The sequence below is a fragment of the Cricetulus griseus genome, chromosome 2 (assembly GCF_003668045.3).
Source record: "Cricetulus griseus strain 17A/GY chromosome 2, alternate assembly CriGri-PICRH-1.0, whole genome shotgun sequence".
Classification (NCBI taxonomy): Eukaryota; Metazoa; Chordata; class Mammalia; order Rodentia; family Cricetidae; genus Cricetulus; species Cricetulus griseus.
Window position 1 is genome coordinate 63,977,301 of NC_048595.1, and position 15,669 is coordinate 63,992,969.

The following is a 15,669-nucleotide window of genomic DNA, read 5'->3' on the forward strand; positions in this document are numbered from 1 at the left end:
TTTCTGAGGTTTCCTCACTGAAACCCATGTTCCTGGGATCTGGATCAGTCCCATGCTGGTATCCCAGCTATCAGTCTGGGGAGCAAGAGCTCCCCGATATTCAGGTCAGCTGTTTCTGTTCGTTTTACCAGCCTGGTCTGGACCCCTTTGCTCTTCACTTGTCCTTCTCTGCAACTGGGTTCCAGTTCAGTTCAGTAATTAGTTGTGGGTGTCTGCTTCTACTTCCACCACCTGCTGGATGAGGGCTGTCAGGTGGCATATAAGTCAGTCAAGCATATAAGTAGCCTCTCCTCTGTTGCTTATATTGTTAACTGGTGTCATCTTTGTAGATCTCCAGAAATTTCCCTAGTGCCTGATTTCTCTGTAAACCTAAAATGTCTCCCTCTATTATGGTATCTCCATTCTTGTTATCATCTATTCTTCCCCTGACTCAACCTTTCTCCTCATGTTTCTTTCATGGTACTTCAGCCAATCAGGGTGGGAATGTGGCAGAGGTGTCGCTGGAGGATGAGCAAGAAGGCAGCAATGGCCTGTGGTATCTCCCAGGAACCTGGAGGAGAAGAAGCAGGCAGCTCAGCTCTACTTCACCTTCAGTATGCACAGAGAGCCCAACACAGCAGCTACAACTTAAGCAAAGGTCTTTCCTCTTTCCTTGTTCTTTCAGCTTCCTCGATATTGACAATCCTCTGGTACAAGAAATTACCTCCTGAACCCTAATTACATCTGAGATGACAAGCACACCTAAATCTAAGAGTACATCACTGTGAGGTACTCATTCAGGATGCCAAAGCCAACAATACACACACACAAATACACACACACACACACACACACACACACACACACACACACACACACACACACACCTCTGGCTGAAGAAGCTGAAGTAGCAGTGAGTAGGGGAGAAAGAAGGCTTTGTTGTATATCATAGTAGCATTAAGATCATGGTCATGAGGCATGCCTGAAAGTTCTAGGATGAGAAAAGGGAGTTTTCAGGGTAGAGTCCCAGGAGCATGTCATTTGGCTGGCCATGGGGCAGCCAATACCAATTAGCTTCCCAGTATCTGGCCTCTTTGTAATTTCTTTTCTCTGTGCTCTTTGGGAGCCCACCATCCAGCTCCCAAATAAATGCATGAAGTCTTATTCTTACTTGTGAATGTCTAGCCTTAGCTTGGCTTGTTTCTAGCCAGCTTTTCTTAACTTAAATTATCCCATCTACCTTTTGCCTCAGGGCTTTTAACTTACTCTATTCTATATGTTTTTCTTTACTTCATACTCCATTGCTGGCTGGGTGGCTGGGTGGCTGGGTGGCTAGCCCCTGGTGTCCTCTCCTCCTTTTTTTGCTCCTCCCTTCTTGTTCTTCTCTATTTATTCTCTCTGCCTGGCCGCCCCACCTATATCTCTCCCCTCCGTAGCTACTGGCTGTTTAATTCTTTATTGGACCAATGAGGGTTTTAGGCAGGCAAAGTAACATAGCTTCACAGAGTTAAAGAAATGCAACATAAAAGAATGCAACACATTTTTGCATCATTATAACAATAACACAGCATAAGTGAATGTAACACATCTTCAACTAATATTTTACAACACTTCTTTGTTAATACTGGGGTTCTGACTCATTTAAAACACTGTTTCTCAGCATCTTTTACAAATAGAAAGCCCAAAGGAATGCAAAACAAGAGGTTATATTGTGTCTATGGGTCTTCTAGAAGCCCCCTTCCTGCTTTTTTGAGAAACAGCCCAAGCTGACCTTGAATTTGCAGTCCTCCTATTCCTGCCTCTGAATTGCTGGGATTATGACCTCTTTAAGGACTCAATTAGCAGTTGCAACATTCTCTCCTCCCTCCTTTGTTGTGCTAGTTCCTGGCACACATATGATGGCTGCCATCTGCGAGGTGATGCTGAGGATGCTGGAAAAGTGGAAGAGGTATAGAGACCAGATTCCCAGACACACTACCTTTGGATCACTTTGGTTTCTAACGGAAATACTGTTTTGCCTAATTTGAGCTACTATAAATTTTGTTTTCCATTAAATGCAACCACACTAAATCCTAACTGGAGAAGTAATGCAGAAAAGGCCAAGCTGAGAGTGAAGAAAGAATAGCTGCTGGGGAAGGAACATGGTGATGGTGTTTGTGCCACACAAGCCAAGGAGGGAAAGTAGTCCACAGAAGAGTGAATATATCAAAGTAACATTAATAAGGGCTCTAGTATCCTCTGGACTTAGTAACATTGACATTGCAAGTATTCTTATGAGTCTGTTCAGGTTTTGAACAAGACAGAATCCAGCTCGAAGCAAGTTGAGTGGAAAGGGGTGAAGAAATTAAGACCACAGGTAGACACTTAGGAAGTCTGTCTAGTTCGAAAAGGCAGGAACTAAAACAGTAGCTCAGGGTGGAGCCTGGAAAGGATAACTTGAAGACCAGAGGTTTTGAGGCCTCCTAAAAGGAGACAGGTGTCAGTGAGATGTTAAGTATGAAGAGGAGAGGGCATCAGTCTTTATGAGACTAAGTGCTATGGCATCTTCTTGTATCCACCGCTCCATGGGTACCACTCTCCTTGGCACACCTTGCATCTGGGACAAACCCTCTTCCAAAATGGGTGCAGAAATCCCAACATCTTCCTCTGAGCAGCCACTGGAAAATACCTTAGAGTCAAACTGACAGGCTCCTCCCCATGCTTCCCTGCCCCCAATGCCATCACATCCCTATTGCTCCCCTCAAAACTCTACAGTGCTCAGCTCTTAGACACTAGTGGCCTCACCTTGACTAAAAATGGAAAGCTATAAAGGTGAATTTTAAAACCATTTTTTCCTTACCTCTAACCTCTGATAGTAATGCAACTTTCTACCTACCATTCTTGCCATAGGAATGGCAATCTGGAAAACACATAGTGCCTCAAGTTGTAGCCAAACATGATGAGAAAAAAGGTCTCTGGGGAAAGGGGCTTTGGGTTTGCAGGTTTACACACTTCGGGGTTTCATAGATTTTAGCCAGGGGCATATGGAAATGAATGTGTGTACATTCATGGGGCCTACAATGATTCCCATACCATGAGGAATTATCCTGCCCTGAAGCAAATAAGGGCCAGCTAAGACACACTTCCTTAAGGGATTTATGGGTCTGCCACAAATATTAGATTTATTTCAAAATCCTCACTGGATGGATGGATGGGTGGATGGATGGATGGATGGATGGATGGATGGATGGATGGTTGGATGGATGGATGGATAATAACTAGAAGGGAAAAAAGAGATCTTAGTTGTCAATGTCCCCCTGAGGAAAAAAAAAGCCTAAGGCCTTTCTCCCAGATGGACACTCAGGAGCCAGGTGACATGACTAATTGCCCACACATAAGTGTGGGATCCAACAGCAGAGAAGAGCTAGTTTTCAATCCAGGTACAACATCAGAATGAGGTGGGATGACACAGGAAGTTGGAAGATCAGTGGAAGCAAGAGACTTTCAAATTGCTGCACGGTGCCCTGATGGGTCAGGGGCCATCATGCTTTCCATGCGGCTGTGGGTACAACAGTTGAACACTCCTCTTGATGATGATTATAACTACAACAGGGGGCTGCCATCCTGGTGAGGTCTCATGATGGGCTGAGCTGTGGATGCCTGGCTGTCCTGGGGGAACCATGTGAGACACTGTGGGGTTATTGTGAACATACAGAAACAGAGAACCATGGAGGTGGACACGGAGTTTACAACTCATGCTGAAAGAGTCAGAAGAGAGGTCCATTGCAGGGAAATGACTGCATACTTGGTGAGGAACTGACTGCACTGGCTCCCTGTTGTACCAGGGAGACCAGTGGTCAGTCTCAAAGGAATAGACAACAGACGTTTGATAAGGGTATGCCTTTGTCTTTCCTGCACAGTGCCTCAACAGACATCACTCTCAGAAGGCTAATGAAATACAGATGTGGTAGGCCACACAATACAGTGTCTTACCATGAGGCCACCATTCCAATGGAGGAAAACTGGGATTCACTGGTTCTAGGGCATACTGTACCACCCAGAATGTAAGCAATCAGCTTACAGTGATAGAAAAGCCCTCTGAAGACTAATTTATGAGGGGGTGCTGTGTTCTAGGATGCAGAACACATACAGAAGCAGGGAGCTCCATATGGCTGTATGTCACAGGGCGACTGCACAGCTCCAGGATCAAAGGGAGAAGCACAGGATGCTCCATTACCATCACTTTGACAACCCTCTTGGCTTGGGTGTCCTGTTCCCACAATGCAATAGGCATTCTGCCATGTTGAAGGTAAAGGACCCCAAAGGAAAAATGCCTTTGCCAAGGAATAGATTAAAGATCTTTCTGAACTCTAAACTAAAGCTGTGACCTGAGCATGAAGAATCCATGTGTCTGTACACAAGCAAAAAGGAGGATTTACCAGTCTGTCAGAGGAAGTTGATGTAGTCAGCAGAGGTGGAAGGGACTCTGTTACTCAGTGTGGCCAGGATGCAATGGAAAATCCACCTAGTTACAATCTGGGATGGCCTCTGCCAGTTTTGATAGTGAACAGTAAGGGTCTGAAAGTTTATGTTTATCAGAGATTACATTGTCTCAGGAATGGGAATTGGGTGATGCTTCCAGGTTGTTGAAAGCAGCAGAGGCAATAGCAGAAAGAAAAGGGAATTCTTTTTCACTATTGCAGTTTTAGTGTGCACGTATACAGATGGAACACACATGCTGAGGCAACATTTGGAGATCAGAGGACAACTTAAGAAAGTCAGTTCTCACCTTCCACCATGTAGATCCTGGGGAGAAGACTCAGCTAATCAAGTTGCTGGCAGACCTCTTTACCCACTGACACATCTAGAGGGCTAGGATGAGGAGAATTTTAAAATGGTGAGTGGCTAGGAGAAAATTAGTATATTTATATACAGTGCTGAGATCCAATTCAGGAGTAAGGGCTGTAGCTTGTTCCCCTACCCTCTTCCCTCAGAAAGGCTCATTGGAGCCCTGTAAAAACCACTTCTTGATCCTGTAAGGCTCCAGCAGCCAAGCAGCTGACTGCTCACCTCCTTCCAAGAAAATTTTGTTTTCCTCTTGCAAATGATTTGGTTAACTCTGCAAAGGATGCAGTTAACTCTGCAAAGGATGAGGTTAACTGACCACCACTGTTACCACATCTTTGGTCACACACATATAAGAGAAACTGAGGCTATGTTCCTCTGGGCTGTCCTAGCCAACTGTAGAGCACTGCAGGGTGCCAGGGTCTGGTCATTTCTACTTCAAAGAGGTCCCTTCCAATGGATCATCCTTGCTGTGAGCTCCATATTGGATTGGTAGTATCTCATAGTCTTCCTGCTGAGTCCTTTCCTTTGGCCCTTCTTGCTCATTAGGTGGAGATCAGCACCACAGCCTGAATGGATTTTCTTCCTCTGTCTTTCACAGGGTCTACTCAGTCAACTATGTGTTCTTCTGACCTTGTCTTAGTATCTGCTTCCTGGATGGCCTAAAACTGACATAGATATTTGTTACGATAAATCTTTCTGCCAAAAGCCTCCTGAGCCCCACTGCCACGTGTGAGCTTTACGCCAGCCGCCCGTCCGAGTTAGGCCCAAATGAATTCTTTATCATCTCAGAAATGCAGAGTCTAAACTCCAGAAGTGCCAGGATGGCACAAGCATATGAAAGATGTTCTGATGCCTCTCAGCGGCCTGACAGGGCAGGCTGTGGCAGCAGGTTTCCCTCTTTCTCTGGGAGCCTTGGGGCATGGGGTCATCCCACTCCTGACACCATTCTGTTACAATAAATCTTTCTGCCAAAAGCTGCCTGAGCCCCACCGCCACGTGTGAACTTTATGCCAGCCACCTGCCCAAGTTAGGCCCAAATGAATACACGGAAACTTGTATTAGGTACAATGCTGCTTGGCCAATGACTAGGATTCTCATCTGTTAGCTCAGTCTTAACTATCATAAACCTATATATTTTATAAGACTTATCTTATCGGACACCTTATTGGCATCCCTCCTTGCCGGTGGATCGCATTGTGCTACTGGAGGAAGAGCAGAGGGAAAAAGAGAGCCCTTCCTGTTTCTCCTTCACTTAAATATGAGTCTTCTTGCTATGTCACTTCCTGCCTGGGTCAGCACTTCTCTACTACATTTCCCAGAATCCTCTTTGACTCCTAGTCCTGTCTACTTGCTGTCTCATTGGCCAAACAGTATTTTATTTAACAATCAATAAGATAAACATACACAGTACATTCCCCATCAGATATTAAAATATATGTAATTCAAGATGCAAGTGGCAAGATTCTCAGCCTCTACCAATGGAAGACAAGGCTTGTCTGCAAATTCTTTCTATACGTATAATATGCCTGTCTTGTGTCCCATTTTCATTGTATTGCTAGAATCGTTATTAGAATTTGCCTTAATATTAATTAACATTCTGAATAATACACCATAGAATTCAAGCAATACAGACCTTAAATAATATATGTTTTAAAAACTTTGGTCTCAATCCCCAGAGTTAACAATCTGTAGTGCTTCTATAACCTTCTAGATTTGGTGTGTTTTTATGGACAAATAGATGGTCAGTAAACACTACTTCACAACCTCCTGAGTGTTTTTAACTTAAAGCTATTACTTTGGACATAGGAACATCTTTGTGCATCAATACACATCATTCTTTTTAGCTGTTGCAATAATTTTGTCAACAAGTTTATCATAGAAGAACATGTATATCCAGGATCCATCTACTAAAACAATGCACCAATGAATCTCCAGATCCATGTATATTTTTATTGGAATATCTTGTCCTGTGTAGTTCTTCAACTAGGTGTGGTTGCATTCATCTGGAGTCCCTACTATTTAGAAAACTAAAGCAGGATCACTTGAGCCCAGGAACCCCATCCTAGGAAGCATAATGAGTCTCCGTCTTTAGTGTTAAAAAATTACTCATTTTCAGGTATGTGTGGTACAAATATTTCTCTTCTCTGGCTATATTTAAACATTGTTTTGGTATTTTTTTCTCTATAAAGATTTATCAGTATTAAATATTCACATTTACCAGTGTTTTCTGTTACACATTTTAGGCTTAGATTCTTTTAAAGGCATTCTCTGGGCTATAGAAATGGCTTAGCAATTAGGAGTACTTGTTGGTCTTCCAGAGGACTAGAGCTCAGTTCCTAGCACCCACCTGGGGTGACTCACAACTACTTGTAACTCAAGCATCAATCTGATGCTTTCTTCTGACTTCTCAAGCACTTGCACAAATACAGCTCACACACACACACACACACACACACACACACACACACACACACACACACACACAACGAAAATAAATCTTTAAAGGCCTTTTCTGTACCAATACAACAAAACAAACTTCTGTATATTCCTAGCACACTCGTCGTCATTTTATGCATTTAAATCTTGACTTTGGGGAATTTATTTCAATATAAACAATGGAGTTTTATCCTTTCCCAAACAGCTGCCAGTGATTCTCATGTCATATATTAAGAAACACATATTTCCCCTCCAATTTGAAATATACTAAATTCCCATAGTATCTCTTAATTATCATATTTTCCATCCCATAGGATCATTATCAAACCTGTGTTAATCATCCATGTGTGAAAAACAAATTAAATAAAAAACAGAATGGAAATAGTCACATAGAATGTCAGTAGGAATGTTCTTTGGGGGCCACCTCACTGTTAGTGTTCTGTCCAAAGTTCAGCAAGATGGTCCACACCTCCAGTGGTTGCCATAAAAATGAGATAGCATGTCTGATGTGATCTGGTTGCTTCCCTCCCCTTGATATAAAATCTTTCCCATCAGAGCTCTCAGGCTTCATAAGAGCATGGCAGTTTTAACTAGCACGTAACTGAAAGGAGGCTTTATACTTCAAAGCCTGTTGCTATTACACCAGCAGCATCAAGAACATAAGGAGGTCAGCTGCAATGAGAACTGTGTCTTCTGCATCCCTCTGCATCCAGATAGCCTTTCTGAAGGTGACTGCAGACAGATATGGCCCTGCATCTTTGAAGTTTACTCAATGCAGAATCAATTCAAGAATTCACAGATACTATTATCAGCTGTGTTTATTCACATCCCAGAGAAGGGTTTAATTAACGTAATACATATTGGTCAATTTTTGCTTTTAAACCTTACCTTTTGCCCATCAGCAAATCGATATGTATTTTAATCTTCCTGTTTTAGAACTGGTTTTGAGACTCACAGCAGAGAAGCGAGGATTCCACAATCATTAATTGCTATTATCAGCCCCTTTCAATTCTTATACATCAGCAGGTTCTTAAGTTCCTGCTTTCATTCTTTTACAAAGTTATCCCTTCTTGTTCATCACTTGCTCCTGGAATGTCTTTCAAGCAAGTACAGACTTTACAAGTAGACAATAACGAGACGAGAAAGAATGCCCTGAAATTCTGCATCAATTAACCAGTTTGTCTGGCATGGTCAACAGCTCTACATGAAACTCAAGCCATCCAAGCACTTCATGACACAGTAAAAACTTCTTCCAATACAGCAGGCTCATAGGCTTTTCTATTCTCTCTCACCTAAGTCCTGAATTATCTTTGGGTCATGTACTATGCTGCAAGCACAGCATAATTTGCTTCCAAATTGTCAGTGTGTTCTATGATATCAAAGGCTGAAGAGTCGAGAGACCCTTCCATTCCTCTATCCCTAGTTCAGGCAAGCCTCTTCATTGCTCCAGGTCTCTGTGATGACTTCATTAGTAAAGACAGATTATGATAAGCCATTTCTGGGACTTAGGAAGAAACCTGAATAATGTACTTTGCACAGTGCCTTGCTGCCAGAGTAAAGGAAGAGCTCAGAACCCAAAGAAAGTGTGGATCCCCCAGCACTACAAACCATGTTGGCATCATTGCACTTTCAAGATGAAAGAAGGGGGGCTGAACACTGAATCTTCTAGAAGAGAAAGTGGGAATAAACCTTGAACAAATTGGCACAGGAGAACGATTCCTGAACATCACGCCAGAAGCACAGACACTGAGGTCTGCAATCAATAAATGGGACCTCCTGAAACTGAGAAGCTTCTGTAAGGCAAAGGACACAGTCAGTAAGACAAAACGACCACCCACAGAATGGGAAAAGATCTTCACCAGCCCCACATCTGACAGAGGACTGATTTCCAAAATATACAAGGAGCTCAAGAAGCTAGCCACCAAAACACCATACAATGAAATTAAAAAGTGGGGTGCAGAACTAAACAGAGATTTTTCAACAGAGGAATCTGAAATGGCTGAAAGACACTTAAGAAAGTGCTCAAAATCCTTGGCCATCAGAGAAATGCAACTCAAAACAACTCTGAGATACCACCTCACACCTGTCAGAATGGCTAAAATCAAAAATACCAATGACAACCTATGCTGGAGAGGATGCGGAGAAGGAACACTCCTCCATTGCTGGTGGGAGTGTGAACTTGTAAGACCACTTTGGAAAGCACTCCTCCATTGCTGGTGGGAGTGTGAACTTGTAAGACCACTTTGCTCAGAAAAATGGGAATCAACCTACCTCAAGATCCAGCCATTCCTCTCTTGGGTATATACCCAAATACTGCATGTCCATACAACAAGGACATATGTTCAACCATGTTCATAGCAGCATTGTTTGTAATAGCCAGAACCTGGAAGCAACCTAGATGCCCCTCAACTGAAGAATGGAAAGAGAAAATGTGGTACATTTATACAATGGAGTACTACTCAGCAGAAAAATGCAATGGAATCTTGAAATTTGCAGGCAAATGGATGGAACTAGAAGAAACCATCCTGAGTGAGGTAACCCATTCACAAAAAGTCAAACTTGGTATGTACTCACCAATATATGATTTTTAGACATAGAGCAAAGGTTTACCAGCCTATAATCCACTTCCCCAAAGAAACTAGAAATCATGAATGACTCTAAGGGATAAATGGACCCCAGGAACGGGAAGTGGCATGAACTCCCGAGCTAATCGAGAGCATGAGGGTAGGGGAGTGGGTGCTGCCACAATAAGAGCACAAGAAGAAGAGTAGAGGAAAAGAAATGGAGGAGCAGATATATTGAGTTCTTCCCCCAGGAAGAATAGAGGAGAGAGAGCAGGATGAGAGATACCATATCAGAGGGAGCCACTATAGGTCCGAGAAGAGATCTGGAACTAGGGAGATCTCCAGAGACCTACAAGGATGACACGATCTGACAGTCCGGGCAGTGGAGGAGAGGACGGCCTAGAAGCCCTTCCCTTAGAATGAGATTGATGACTACTCTCTATGCTTTCCTAGAGTCCTCAACCAGTGGCTGATGGAAGCAGAGACACACATCCACAGAAATACACTGAGCTGAAATCGGGAACCTAGTTGAAGAGAGGGAGGAATGAAGAACGAAGGGGTCTGTACCAGGTTGGAGAAACCCACAGAAACAGTTGGCCTGAAAAAGGGAAAGCATATTGACCCCAGACGCTCTTTGGGAGGCCAGTACGGGACTAATCCAGCCCCCTGATCATGGATGCCAATGGGGAGGCCCCTGCACTCCTGGGAGCCTCCGGAGGTGGACTGGCGTTTTGCCCTGGTGTGTGTGGGGGACTATGAGAGCCCATCCCACTTGAAGGGATGCGCTCTGTCTCTGGACACATGGGGAAGGGCCTAGGCCCAGCACAGGAAGATTTGGTGGACTTGGTGGAGCCCCGGTTGGGGGCCCTACCCTGCCTGGGGAGTGGTGGGTGGATGGGGTGGGGGGTAGGTTGGAGGTGGGGGAGAAGGAATGGGGTGAGGGGAGGGAGAGGGAGAGGGAGAGGGGAATTACATGTGAAACAAGCCTGTTCCCTAACTTGAATTAAGAAGAAGAAGAAGAAGAAGAAGAAGAAGAAGAAGAAGAAGAAGAAGAAGAAGAAGAAGAAGAAGAAGAAGAAGAAGAAGAAGAAAGAATTAAAAAAAAAGAAGGGGGGCTGAATGGTGGAAAGACATCATCCACTTGGGACTTGGGAAGAAAAGAATGTGTGTGACCAGTCATTAAAAAACAGTAATCTTTTTACTCACCTTGCTGTATTATTTCAAGCAAAACTACATCCATTTGGCACACAGTGAAGGAGCCCCCTTCTGTGTGCCCTCTGTGTCCATAAAGCAGCCTTCCCCTATTTTAACCCACACATATGCACGCAGACATTCAATTCAGAAAACTAGAAATGTCATAAAAATATGACAGAGACAAACTCTTGATAGTTTTATTATTGATAGTAATTTTTCAATTCTCTCTAAATATGAATATTTACACATACATAAATGTTCAAACAAGTCAAACTCTGTTTATAAAAGTGTTTGAAAACAGACTTGGTTCTGAAATAGAAAAATACCTCTGTTTAAATGTCCCTGGTAACTTTAAACTTAGCAAACTTAGTTGTGGTGGTAGTTAAACCAGATGGACCCTTAGTGCTGTGTGGCTGAATTCAGACTTATGAAAATATGAATGAAGAGTTTATAACTAGAACAGATTTTTTAGCCTCTTTTACATCAAATACCAAATGGTAAGATCCTACAAATTTAATTGTGACTCTTAAAACTATGCACTGTGTGGATGTGATAGCCAGTTTCCTGTAACAAAGCACCTGAGACAAGAAGGAAGAAAGGGTTAGTTCAGCTCGTGACTTCACAGGTTTCACCGTGTAATTACCTAACCCTTTGGCTGTTACTCCTATGGCAGCCAAGAATAGGAGGAGAATGGGGGAAACACAGAGGGAGAGGAGACACACACACACACACACACACACACACACACACACACACACATGCACATACACATGCACACATTTTCAGAAACACAATACTTGTACAATATTGGAGGCAATAATACTTGCAGAACATTTTCCTCATCTTAGGACCTATCCAAACAGGCAAGAGGCTACACTTTCTTGCCTATGCTATGCTTTCTGAAGACTGAAAGTATGTTCTTTCTTATTAACCATGTCAGTCATCAGAGCTCCAAATTACCTGTAGTACTATATAATGATAACTCTTTCTGCCAGCCACCTGAGTTCTGCCACCATGTTAGGGCCCCCAAATAGCACACAGAGATTAATATTAGTTACAATGCTGCTGGCCAGTGGCTAGGATTTCTTATTTGTTAGCTCTGTCTTAAGTATCAACCATAACCATTAATCTATATATTTTATACAGACTTACCTTATCGAGGACGCCATTGGCATGTGTCCTCTCTTCCTGGGATCACATGGCTACTCTCCTCTTTACTACATTTCCCAGAATCCTCCTTGACTCCTAGCCCCACCTATCTTGTTGTTCCCTATTGGCCAACAGTACTTTATTTATCAACCAATAAGACGAACATATACACAGAAGGACCCCCCCATCATCTCCTCTTTTCTATCTAAATAAAAAGAAGGGTTTTAACATTAACATAGTAAAATATATAATAAAACAGTTATCAAGTAAGAACTATAGCTATGATATTTAGTTCATTAACATTTAGCAAGATTTAAAGAAAATATTCTATCATCTATCTTATCTTTGAGAGTCTAAAGTCTTATATGTAACTTATATATAATAGTATCATAACTAAGGAAAACCATAACTATAGCTATCTGTCTTCAACTCCATCAAAGACCATAGAAGGATAATATATAAACTCTAGAATTGACAGAGACATCTTGCTACCTGGACAGTCACCCAAAGTTCCTCTGTAAGGTTGGGTCATCCATCTTCAGCCTATAGGCTACAGTGTGTCTGACAGACTTCTCAGTGAAGCAGGAAATTTGAAACTGTCCCATCTGTATTGGCAGTTTATCAGCCATTTTTCTCTGTGTCCTGTAGATTGTCTGGCAGACACTTCCATGAAGCAGGAACTCTTTAGGACTGTCCATCTTGTTTTGTAAGTTCAGAAGTCACTTTCTTGTGGGTCCTGCATGTCCAGTTTATCAAACAGTCCAGGCAAGAGCAGTTTCTTGCCCAAATGGCTAATCAGCCATATTGAAGGCAAACTCAATAACAAGATTCTTCAATGCCCATCCTCCATTCTGGCATAATTGATGTGCCAGGAGCAGTTGTGTCTCACTGTCATGAAAAACCCTAAACCATTTAAATGCCATGTATTCTGTAGGTCTTTGAAAGGTTTGAAGAATATTTATCCATCTCAAATACATCTTTGTATATCCAGAAAACATAACTAACCTAAATATAAGTTCTGACTTATATTATAGTTGACTATATAATCTGTATTTGATTATGCATTACATTTTAAAAGATCAGTATAAACACAATACCTAAACAAGAGGAGAAATATACATATCACAAAATTGACCTTAAATTTGTATCAATAAATGAAAATCCATTCCAATACAAAGTATTATTTATATACCATAATTTCCCTTTTACCTTTAAAAAGATATTGGTTGTGATCATTAACCATTTAACCAACCCCATTTGAATGAAAACAAAAATTTATAAAGAATGTTTGGGAATTTGGGTGTCATTCATTCCAAACTGCTTCCTGCTGGTTGGGGGCAATGTCCATACCATGGGGATCATGATAAAACACAGAAACCTGGCCAGGTCCTTGTTTTTGTAGTCTGTAAGGCTGTATCATCTTAGCTGTTATAGATGTTGGATTACCTGGGACACTCTTTCAGGGGGTCTTGTTCCACCAAACCATATTAGTCTGGAAGGAATCCATAGCATTACATTTTCTGTGGAAACATAAGCAAAAGCCCTTTTCCCAAGTAACCTGTCCTTATTTTTAAATTTAGAAGTCAAAGCATTTTTAAAATATGTAAGTTGGATTAATTTAGCAGCACCTATAATCAAATGTATTTTAGCAGCTGTAGCTCTTTCCTTAGCAATCAAACAATTTAAAGACAACAGTATAACATATAGTATCCAGACTCTGTATTTTCCATCTTTACCTGGCTTTTTATTATTCTATTTCATTTACTTCCTTTCTTTCCCTGAGACAGGGTTTCTCTGTGGAAATCCGCCTGCCTCTGCTTCTGGAGTGCTGGGATTAAAGGCAAATGTCAGTATACCCAGCTAGTCATTATTTTTATTTTCTCTCCCAAACCTATGTATATTTTTCTTTAATGTAAATCTGTATCTTTTTCTAATAACATGAGTCTTATGTGCTCACTAACAGCTGCAGTTTTGGCTGCTATATAAATGAGAAAGCTGCTCTTAAAAAGAGTATCAGCATGTCTCTTAATGCCTGGAAAACAGAGCTCACCCTAGAAAATGCTGCTATCAGAAACTGTACTTGTCTCTGTTCTTTTTGTTTCTAAAATCCCTTTTTAAGTTTTTGTGAAGTTTTTATGTGGAAGTTCATAAAACCATGTGGGCGCCATTCGTAACATAAACTCTTTCCGCCAGCCACCTGAGTTCCACCGCCATGTTAGGACCCCCAAATAACATACAGAGATTAATATTAGTTACAATGCTGCTGGCAAATGACTAGGATTTCTTATTTGCCAGCACTGTCTTAAGTATCAACCATTACCATTAATCTATATATTTTTATAATGACTTATTGAGGACACCAGCGGCATGCATCCTCTCTTCCTGAGATCACATGGTGACTCTCCTCTTTACTACATTTCCCAGAATCCTCCTCAACTCCTAGCCTCACCTATCTTTCTTCCCTATTGGCCAACAGTGCTTTATTTATCAACCAATAAGACAAACATATATACAGAAGGACCTCCCCCATCAGTACTACCCATTTGGCCAGGGACCCATGTCATATCTGGCTTTTCTTTCTTGCCTTGGAATCTACTATTCCAAAACCAAATGGCCAGTTTTGTTTGACATGAAACCCTTACTTTGGTCTATTTCAATGCTGAGGATTGCAAAGTCCCTGGTCCACTCCGCATTGTATTAGAAAGTCTGTTTACACTGTCGCAGTGGTTCTGGGTGAGAAAATGGTTTCTAAGATAAATTTCTGATTTCCTAACTTCAAATTTCCTAACTTCAACTTTCAGTTGAAGACAAAAGACCCCAGAAAACTTACTTTTCAAAAGCCAGACAGACATGTGCACATGCCATAGCCCTTTTCCCCCACAGACACACATGTCTTGCTTCCCTATCTCTGAGTGAATAAACACACTGTGGTTCTTATAGGTCATTCTCATCACAGAAAATCACAGCTACCCAACAGCACAGGCTATTCTATCACCTTATCCAGTTCTCTGGCAACACTTCAAGAGAGTTCTCAATATTAGAAACATATTTTTATCCAGGAACAACTGCTTCTGAGTCTTTGGGAGCATGATTGAAGATATTGTAAGAAGATACTCAGGACTTCTCCATATATTATGTCTGCTTCAGACAGTCAATCCCCACCCTACAAAATGATCACATAAAAAGGGAACACTGCATATTTCCAGATCTGAGAACATTCCATAGAGTCTAGAAAAATGAAATAAAATAGTAAGAATATCATGTTTATGCAAAATAAAAGACAGATGTTTCTAGAAAACTAAACCTATGAGAGAGAAAGAGAAGTAGATTCCCACACTCTGTGATTGATTTTAATATGGGACAGGAGAACCAGAAAACAGGAAGGTACGGCCTTAAAAGGTACTTCTCAATTATGGAGAAGGGGGAAAATGTAAAAGAATCTGGACAAGGATCTATCAAAGTGGGAGGATCACCAGCATCAGGCATGAGAGGGTCACCAGCATCAGGCACGGGAGCCCCA

At 41.8% G+C, this 15,669-nt stretch overlaps 1 long non-coding RNA gene across 1 annotated transcript; it reads right to left on the reverse strand.

The window, feature by feature from the left end:
• Positions 1 to 329: 329 nt before the first annotated feature.
• On the reverse strand, positions 330 to 12,200 carry LOC107979342. The gene is made up of 3 exons (XR_003482225.2): positions 12,153 to 12,200; positions 4,748 to 4,830; positions 330 to 550 (listed from the first exon to the last, which is right to left on the reverse strand). It is a non-coding gene; the product is annotated as an uncharacterized LOC107979342 (long non-coding RNA).
• Positions 12,201 to 15,669: the final 3,469 nt, after the last annotated feature.